Raw genomic sequence first — 9,305 nt, 5'->3', positions numbered from 1 at the left:
TGAATTTGTGAAGTCATGCTGACAGAGTCTCAGCAGATTTAAAAAGGCAACAGTGGGGTGGACAGTCAGGCTTTGATGTTACCGTGAGTTGCTTCACTCTCAATGTGAGGATTGGTTTGGGCAATGCTGTATTTAGATTTCAGGCCCATGTTAAAGAGTCATCCTTTCCATCAGGGAGCAGACTGAAGAAGGGACAAAGAGGGAAGTCAACTGCAGAACATTTCAATGTCCCGTTATCATGGCAGTGCTGAAATGGCAGAAGTCATTTCCTTCTGCCCATCTCTCCTCATGCAGGACCCTGACAATTTGTGGTATCCTGAGTAGAACCAGAATAACATGGGGGACCTTATCTGGCCTCTGGTTGTAACACTGTCTGGCCCCTCAGCTGGTCATGTCAGATCCAATGGCATTATTTCCATGGTGATGAGGGGAGCTCTCTACAGACTCCTGGCATTTCTTATTTGTAAGCCAACATCACAAAAGCAGATTAATGGGTCTTATAGATGTTTGAGGTATTTCACTGTGTGAAAACCAGTTGCAATGTTTCCTATATTAATATGGTCAGTACTCTGCAAAATCATTCATTGGCTGCAAAACACTTAGAGATGTCCGAGAGCTGTGAAAGATCCTTTATATATGCAGTCCTTCTGTGATATTCGAGATAAAATTGATAGACTTCTGTACACTAAGGGAATCAATGCTTTGGAAATTGGGTGCTAAGCCGGGGTTGAGAAGATCAGTCATATCTTGTTCAATGCTACAGCAAAAAATCCAAAAGATCCAAAAATCCAAAACACTGAGTTCTGATGAGCAGCATGGGATGTCAGCAGAGTTTACGCACAAGTAGCACACAAAATAATCAAAAGTAGTTTCCAAAATCTTTTGAACTGAAAATCGGTAATTGTTACACATTATTTCTACACAGATATTCAGGGCTTTGCAAGTCCTTATTTCCTTTAAACATTGAGTTCCGAAACAATTTCAGTGATTTACCTTTCTGCAGCATTCCAATGAAGGTTCACTGCTTTCTGATGAAGATTCACTGCTTTCTGGGGAAGAGCATAGTGGTGATTTGGTTGTTGTTGTTGTTGTTGATGTGGTTGTTGGAGTTGAGGATGTTGGTGTCGACTGTGATGATGCTGCAGTTGGAATAGATGTTGGCATTGGCGTTGTTATGTTAGTGTTCCTGCACTGTAGTTGAACGGTTGGACCCTGGCCACGTTCAAATGTAACCATAGCTGTGCAGGTGGCAGTTTTCTACAAATACAAATGGCTGAGGTTATAATTCAGTCATAGTGAGAGGGCATCAACAGTGGAATATCGAACCAGGGGTCATAAACCTACTTGCCAAGATGCTGCAAACATCAAGGAGTAGTATTAGCACAGGACACTGTTTTATCATCATGTTCAATGTTGCACTGTATATTAAGATGATATTGTGACTGTTCTACCGTGAGGGAGAGTTTTCAAGCTGCTCAGTGTGAGAGACTGAATCCACATTATCCGTTTTCTGCTCCCTGATTTTCACTGCTGTCTCTGGAATGTTTAATTGGGAATGACAGCTGACTCCCAAACGATAACTTGCCGATCATACATAGGACTGTCGCCCACCAGTTTCCTGTTGTTAACACACTGACAATTCAGGTGTCAAGAACGCTGTTGCATTCTGATAATCAGTATTAAGCATAGAACAGTATAGAACCGGAACAGGCCCTTCAGCCCACCATGTCTATGCTGACCATGTTGCCATTTTCATCTAGTCCCATCATTGTTAAAGCAGTAGAAAGGGCTGTGTAAAGAACGAAAGAGCAGATGGATCAGAACAGCAGTCTTCAGCAAAATATTGCTAAATATTTAATGTAAAAGTGCCTTTACTATATTGTAGCCACAACCTAATTATAGTCTGTGGACCCCTGCTCTGACACACCATGAAGTCAGTATTCTCTCCTTTAAATTTTTGTTCCTGTTGAAACTTCTGTCAGGGAATGCTTCAGTATGTGAATTTATAATGTAGAATTGATGGAACAGTTATATACTGTTTGAAAGCCCTGAGTGACAGTGACCCTCAATCAGTCAAAACAATTAATTCACTGAGCAGATTGAGGCTTCTTTGTGGAATTTTGCACCATTTATTTCAGTATTTAAAACCACTGTACAGTAAATGGAAACAGGTTTCAAGTTAGACATTGGTGCAATTTTCAATAAACCAGTGTTGGTTACTGGGCTCAATCATGTTGGACGAGTGAAGCATAAATATAATTCTACTCAGAGATAGTAAGAACTGCCGATGCTGGAGTCTGAGGTAACACAGTGTGGAGCTGGAGGAATGTAGCGGGTCAGGCAGTGTCAGAAGAGCAGGAAAGCTGACGTTTCAGGTCGGGATCCTTCTTCAGAAAATATAATTCCACTCCTGCTCACGATGGCTCCATTTTAAAAGAAACCTTTCACTGAGTGCTGATGACAACTATCCATTGTGGGCAGATGGTCATTCTTAATATGGAAACAGGACCTTAAATCCATTGAAAGCAGAAGTTGGCCATAGCCTCCATGCTCAGTTTATGATCATTGGCCAATGGAAGAGAGGAAATAGATTGAAGGGCAATTGTGAATTATGTAGGGCTGTAGTTATTCAGGACCCTCAGTATCTGGAATCCCTAACCCTCGAACCACCTTGCAGTGCTTCCTTGCTTTAGGAAGCTCCAACCCATTTTCCAGAGCTCAAACTGGCGAGATGATTTTAGGCCAAGCATATGGCTCCATCAACTTGCCTGGCTGCATCACAATCAGAAGTTATTCTCCTTAGACAGCTTTGGTCACCTAACTCTTCCCTTACTCAGTGTTAGATTGCATCTATTGCTGCAACAGTTGGCAAATTTTGATACAGTAAAAGCTGTAAATGTGGAAGCATCTGCAAGATGTGGTAGAATCACCTGAAGGCACGGACATGGAGGTAGGGATCTTCAGCCATTCCTACAGAAAGAGGTATGGTTGGAGGGGAATTTCAACATGGGAACACAGTTGGAATTAGGTGCAGGTGACAGTTTAGTTCACCCTTCACGAGTTGTCATTTTTAATATCCTAAGTAGAGTGGAAAGCTTAGATTTTAACCTGGCTTGGACCCAGGTCTTGGGAATGCCTGCAGCTTGACAGAGGAATAGGATAACTTCATGCAGAAGACTTAAGAACCATCATGAGCACAGGTGCAACCTCCCACCCCACACCCTCATCCAACCTTCAGCATTCCTCATATACGAGTCTCTGTTCCCACACCCGGCAGGGCGGTGGAAATTAAGAATGTCACCAGGTAACATATAGAGGATAGCCAGAGACGGATGGCAAATGGTGATTACAAAGAGGGAGAGGTGGTAACCAGAAAATTATTAGCTTTGAGGATTGAAAGATTGACACCAGATAATTTATACAGAGAGAGAGAGTAAGAGAGGTGATACCCAGTAACTACTACTGTGGGGAGAGAGAGAAATTGACAACAGTTAATCATTAGAGAAAGAGAGAGACGTTGACACTGAGTAATTATTAGAGGGGGAGAGAGAGAGAAAGAGAGAGAGAAAGCAAGATTAACACCAGGGTCTCGATTTTTGCTATGTCACAGAGTCTATCCATTGCTAAAATCGTGGTAGTTTCTGACAATCATAAGGCCCACAATCACATCACTAACACCGCACTTCCATCTTTGTGAGGCCTGAAATAGGGGTTGAGCACATTTTGTGCATACCATTTGTTGGAGGCAGCTATTCATTTAATTCATCAGCTGCAGCTTTGATAGCCTTGGGAAATGAAACTTAAAGCGTGCAACTTAGTCCTGGCAAGAGCACACCTGAACTCTGTACGTTTTTTTAGGTAGCTGGAGTACCCCTTTGGTGAGGTAAAGCACCACTTTGGATACAATCCCAGACATCTTTGGTATTGGTCTAGTAAATTACACCTAAATGTGTATTACAAGTGAACCAGCTCATTACTTTCAAGCTCACTAGAACTCTCAACGCAATCTTTCAACATCAACAGTCAAATGTATTAAAAGCACTTGTCCAAAGGAGACCTTACAAAGGGATCTGGCAAATGTGTCTGCATGATCTTTCAGAGGGAATGTTAATTTTTCAGTGTTACACATCCTGTCTATTAAATCTTTGAAAAAAATGTGTTAAAATGATTGCTTGCCATTTCAGTCCATCTGTTAACATTTGTCTTCGGACTTTCGTTACTTGATTACTGCTGCGTGACTGAATTTCACAACGTCCATTGTCACAGTGGGTGGCTGAACTTTCACAGTTGATCGATAGCTACAGGTGGTTATAAACTCTCTGAAGTGGAATTGTGAATGAAATTCAGCGCATATTTTAAGGGATCCTGCACTTCAGTGAAATGTTTGCTCGTATAAAGCAATGTAAAGATAGTAAATGCTAGATAGGATTTTTTTTTAAATACTGCAAAATATGCAATATAAAGTTATAGCCTGATTTTATCTAACTTCTGCATGGGTCTTGAGGCCTGCATCCACAAGATGCTGGAAACCAGCAGCATTGACATGATGTGTAATAGCAAAGTGTAGTGGGTGGGAGGGGCATGCATTGACATGATTTGGTCCTAAGATGAAATAGGTGATATAAAAGATCATGTTGAAGGAATGGAGGGGCGTAGGTTGGTATAGACGAGCTACGGGAGTGGTAAGAATGATCTGGGTTGGCATTAAGATTATGAAGGGCAATGGGTGGGTGGAAAGGCAGAAGTTTGCATGAGGATATGAGGGTCCAAGGAAGTTGGGTAGATGACATGGTTGGCATTGAGTCTATGAGGGATAATTGGTGTGGCGTCAAAGTTTGAAATGGGACAAATGGAGGGCCATTGAGGTTCAGTGTAACCATGGTTTGGCATGAATAGAGTCTGTAATTAAGAGGGACAATATAGATGATGTGTTAGTTTTTTGTTGAACTTCACTGCAGTGCTAGAACACCACAGCAGATCTGAGACAACGCAGTGTGGAGCTGGATGAACACAGCAGGTCAAGCAGCATCAGAGGAGCAAGAAAGCTGATGTTTCAGGTCTGGACCCTTCTTCAGAAGTGGGGGAGGGGAAGGGGATTCTGATATAAATAGAGGGAAGGGGAGAGGCGGATGGAAGGTGGATAAAGGAGCAGATAGGTGGAGAGGAGATGGACAGGTCAAGGAGGCGGGGATGGAGCCAGTAAAGGTGTATGTAGGTGGGGAGTTAGGATGGGGTTTGGTCAGTCAAGGGAAGATGGACAGGTCAAGGAGGCGGAGATGAGGCTGGTAGGTAGGAGGTGGGGGTGGGGTTTGGTCAGTGAGGTGGGAGGAGCGGATAGGTGGGAGAAAAGATGGACAGGGCAAGGAGGCAGGGACGAGCTGGGCTGGTTTTGGGATGAGGTCGGGGGTAGGGAGATTTTGAAGCTTGTGAATTCCACATTGAGACCATTGGGCTACAGGGTTTCCAAGCTAATTAAAAGGTGCTGTCCCTGCAGCCTTCGGGTGGCATTGTTGTGTCACTGGAGGAGGCCCAGGATGGACACAGCAGATCTTCCACCCAGCCCACCAGTGCAGTTGGCACGTAAACTCTTCCTCGAAAGTCATCTGGTCCACCTCCCAGGGACCCTGTACCCAGAACATAGAGCCAACTTTCCCAGACATTTCCTCCCAAGTCACATTTGTGGAACCAGATATCCTGACTCTACGCTCCCAAGCCGGGAGAAAATATCCTGATCCAGATAATTACGACAGAGAGGGAGAGGACTGACAACAGATATTCATTACATAGGGAGAGAGACTGATTCCAGGCAATAATTATAGAAAGAAAGATGGATATTGAGTGATTTAGAGAGAGAGAGAGAGAGAAAGAGAGAGCGGCAGGAGATATACATTGCATAAGGAAAGGAATTGACATCAAGTAATTATTATGACTATTACCTTTGGATTATTGCAGACAAGTGTCTGCAGAGGGGGAGAGGGACTGACATCAGGCATTTATTACAGAGAGAGAGAGAAACAGAGTGAGAGTGAGACAGGAACAGAGAGAGAGAGAGAGACAGTGTATGTCACCAGATAATTATTACACAGTAAGACACTGATGGCAATTGTAATAGAGAGAGGGAAAGAAAGAGAGTGTAAGAGTGACTGGCGCTAGGTAATTATTACAGAGAGAACGACAATTCCTCCTTGATAGACACCAACTGAAAATATTCATTTAGCATCACGTTTTTTGATTCCACTATTATATCTCCACTTTAATTTCTATTTAGCTCCATTCCACTCCCTGACAATCTTTTCATTTTTTATATATGACTACAGGAAGACTTTTAGATTCCCATTCATGTTGGCTGTTATCTAGTCTTGTATTGCTTTCTTGCCCCTGTGATTTCTTTTATCACTTCACTATACTTTTTATATTCAGCCTGATTCTCACTTTTATCATCATGATGATATCTTTTGAATGCATCTTTTTACTGCTTCATTCTACTCTCTAATCCCAAGACCTGTTTCCACCTTGACTTTCTTACATCAGACTCTGACCCTTTCTCAATTCACTCGAAGTAGCCCTCCTCCAATAAATTTTATCCATAACCGATGGAAACTTTCTGACACAATAATCATTATTCCTGAGATGCTCCCTCACTATTACACTCTTCAAAGCACTAATTTCATTCCAAAAGGCTGAACCCATCAATGCCTTATTTGTCAGGAAAAGTATTGTCTAAAGTCTCCTATTTATCAGCGTCCTAATTTTAATAACTCTTAACAACTTCCTTATAAATCTGTTCCTCTCCTTCCTTACCACCAATTAGAGCATTCGCTCCTTTGTATTTTCTTAACTCCAGTCAAATACGCTTTGCATTTGACTCTTTACGACATGAATTCTTCCAAATGTCCTTAATCAAACTGCCATCATCCTCCTATTATTATTTCTAGGAATATTTTGCACCCAGGAAAACTGAGGATCAATTCTGTCCTTTTTGAGCCAGGTCACAGTTATCAGCACTGCATTATGGTTCCACATCACTATTTATACCTACAGCTTATCAATCTTATGATACACATTATGTGCATTGACAAAGATGCACTTCAAATTAAGCCTCATTACACTTTCTATCTCAACTAATTCTATATTATCCCACCTTTAGCTCCCACTACAATGTGCATCGTATTTCTCATTTTTATTAGTATATCTACTCCCTGCTGAATTATGTCACCTTCCATTCCCCAACCACTTGTTAACATGCCCACAAGCACAGTGATCCCAGCTCTGTACAGTTGTAACCTGACAATCTTGAACAGGTCCGACATCCTGCAGAACTGCATTTAATGTCTTCTGAAGCCCTCCCTATTGCAACATATCTCCAGTCACATCATAGCCTATGATACCTTTCTATTTGTAGCCTCAGGAGATGATAGGCAAGGGGAGAATTAGTACAAAATAGAATGTAGGTAGGAGTTTTGAATGAGGAGCATGGAATCAGTGAGAGCAGTTTCAGTGGCAGGGAAGTGAGATGGAATCATTGGTAAGGCTGAAGGATAGTAAAAACAACACCATCCACCTTCACAGTGTAGAACTGAATGAAATAATAACTCATCCAAGCTCGACTGGTGGTCTAGTAGGTTGACCGCACAGAGATAATTACAGGTTCTGAGACATGATGGTGAGCTTAGAGCTGGGTGTGATCAGCAGACATGTTTGAATTTGTCACTGAGTCTTTGCATAATGTTGCTGAAGGACAGCAGGTAGATGAAGCAGAGTTGGGAACGAAGAATATGTTCCTATGTGGCAGTGCCATGGGTAAATTTAACATTCTCATCCTTCTCAACCTGCCAGCTGCCTATGACATGGTTGACCACACAATCTGACCTTCAATGCCTCTCCACTGTTATCCACTTGGGTGGGACTGTTCTCACCTGATTCTCTCATAATAGCCAAAGAATCATTTGCAATGACTTCTCTTCCAGCTCCTGCACATTTACCTCTGTTGCTTCCCAAGCATTTATCCGTTGTCTCTATTGTCGCCTATTTCTCATCTGCATGCTGCCTTTTTGGCAACATCATTCAAAAGTGCAGTTTTGGTTTTCACAAGTTCACTGATGGCACCCAGCTCGACCTGACCACAACCTCTCTTGACTCTTCTATTGTTAAATTATAAGACTGATTATCCAACATCCAGTACTGGATGAGAAGATTTTTGGAGGAGACATTGTTCCATGTTGACAGCATTGTTTTCCAAAACTCTCTCCCTGAAGCTTAGACAGAGATAGATGCTTCGTCAGTTTCTACTGTATGCAGGCCAATGAGAAATATCAATCAACAGAACATGAAATTTCTAATGTTCCACGGTAGGTCATTGTGTTGTCACACTAAAGCTTCAAGTGTAGTAAGGTTTAACTACACCAGAGCAATTAATGGTTAACATTGTAATACTCACAGCATCCGGGATAGGTATCAGTGTACAGTTTGCTGGATCCAAACCAGAATCTCTAGGACACTGTTTGTTGGACATCAATGACTAAATTGATCAAGGCTATACCTTCTTCCAAATCTGTAATCTAAACAAAGGAATAGAGTTGCGCTTAATAAAGCTTGTTTCAATGGGGTTCTAATAGGAGCTGGACCAGCTAAAATATATTTCAACGAGGTGAGGAGAATGTATCAGCTCCCCTCTTTTTAACCATGTCATGGTTAATCACAACAAATAACATCATTTTTCTTTTAGTATGCAGCTGTCACACTTCATTTCAAATGTAACAAACTGGATAAAATTGAAGGAGAACTAATTCCAAGGTTTTCTTGAATGAATCATCATTACTTATTAATCAGAAAATAAATAAGAAAACGTAAGATCATAAGACCATAAGAAATACGTCTGAGAAGTATATTTTTAGCTCCACAAAATGGTTTAGATGAATATAGAGGTGTCTCAACGCACAGCATGTCACAACAAGATTTTCTAAGAAGCCAGGATTGCAAGCGATCATCCGATCAAAGAGAGGTTCGACTGAAGAACCACAAGGCCAAAGGGAAAACATTGACAGGATTGGGCAGAATCTGCATGTGTTTCTGAAAGGGAAATCAAGCTTGACAAATTTTCCAAGTTTAACAGCGTTGATAAGGGGGACCCTGTGGATGTGGTTTAATTGGACTGGCTGAAGATTATGATAAGGTCCCACATAAGAGATTAGCATATGGAATTAAAGTGCATGGTACTGATAGTGTCCTGACATGGATAGAGAACTGGTTGGTGCATAAACAAAGAGTAGGAATAAACGGTCATTTTATGAGTGTTAGGCAGTGAC

The 9,305-nt window shown here is 41.7% G+C and overlaps 1 long non-coding RNA gene across 2 annotated transcripts in view; it reads right to left on the bottom strand.

Annotated features, from left to right (window-relative positions):
* Window positions 1–8,549, bottom strand: part of LOC125483578 — an 11,776-nt gene extending 3,227 nt beyond the window's left edge. For both annotated transcript variants that reach the window (XR_007262531.1, XR_007262530.1), the window contains exons 1-2: window positions 8,438–8,549; window positions 994–1,257 (exon numbers count right to left, since the gene is read on the bottom strand). This is a non-coding gene — a long non-coding RNA (uncharacterized LOC125483578). The remainder of the gene's footprint in view (window positions 1–993; window positions 1,258–8,437) is intronic.
* Window positions 8,550–9,305: the final 756 nt, after the last annotated feature.

This window comes from Rhincodon typus, chromosome 7 (genome assembly GCF_021869965.1).
Source record: "Rhincodon typus isolate 14 chromosome 7, sRhiTyp1.1, whole genome shotgun sequence".
Taxonomy (NCBI): Eukaryota; Metazoa; Chordata; class Chondrichthyes; order Orectolobiformes; family Rhincodontidae; genus Rhincodon; species Rhincodon typus.
This window is presented reverse-complemented; position numbering and strand designations above follow the sequence as displayed.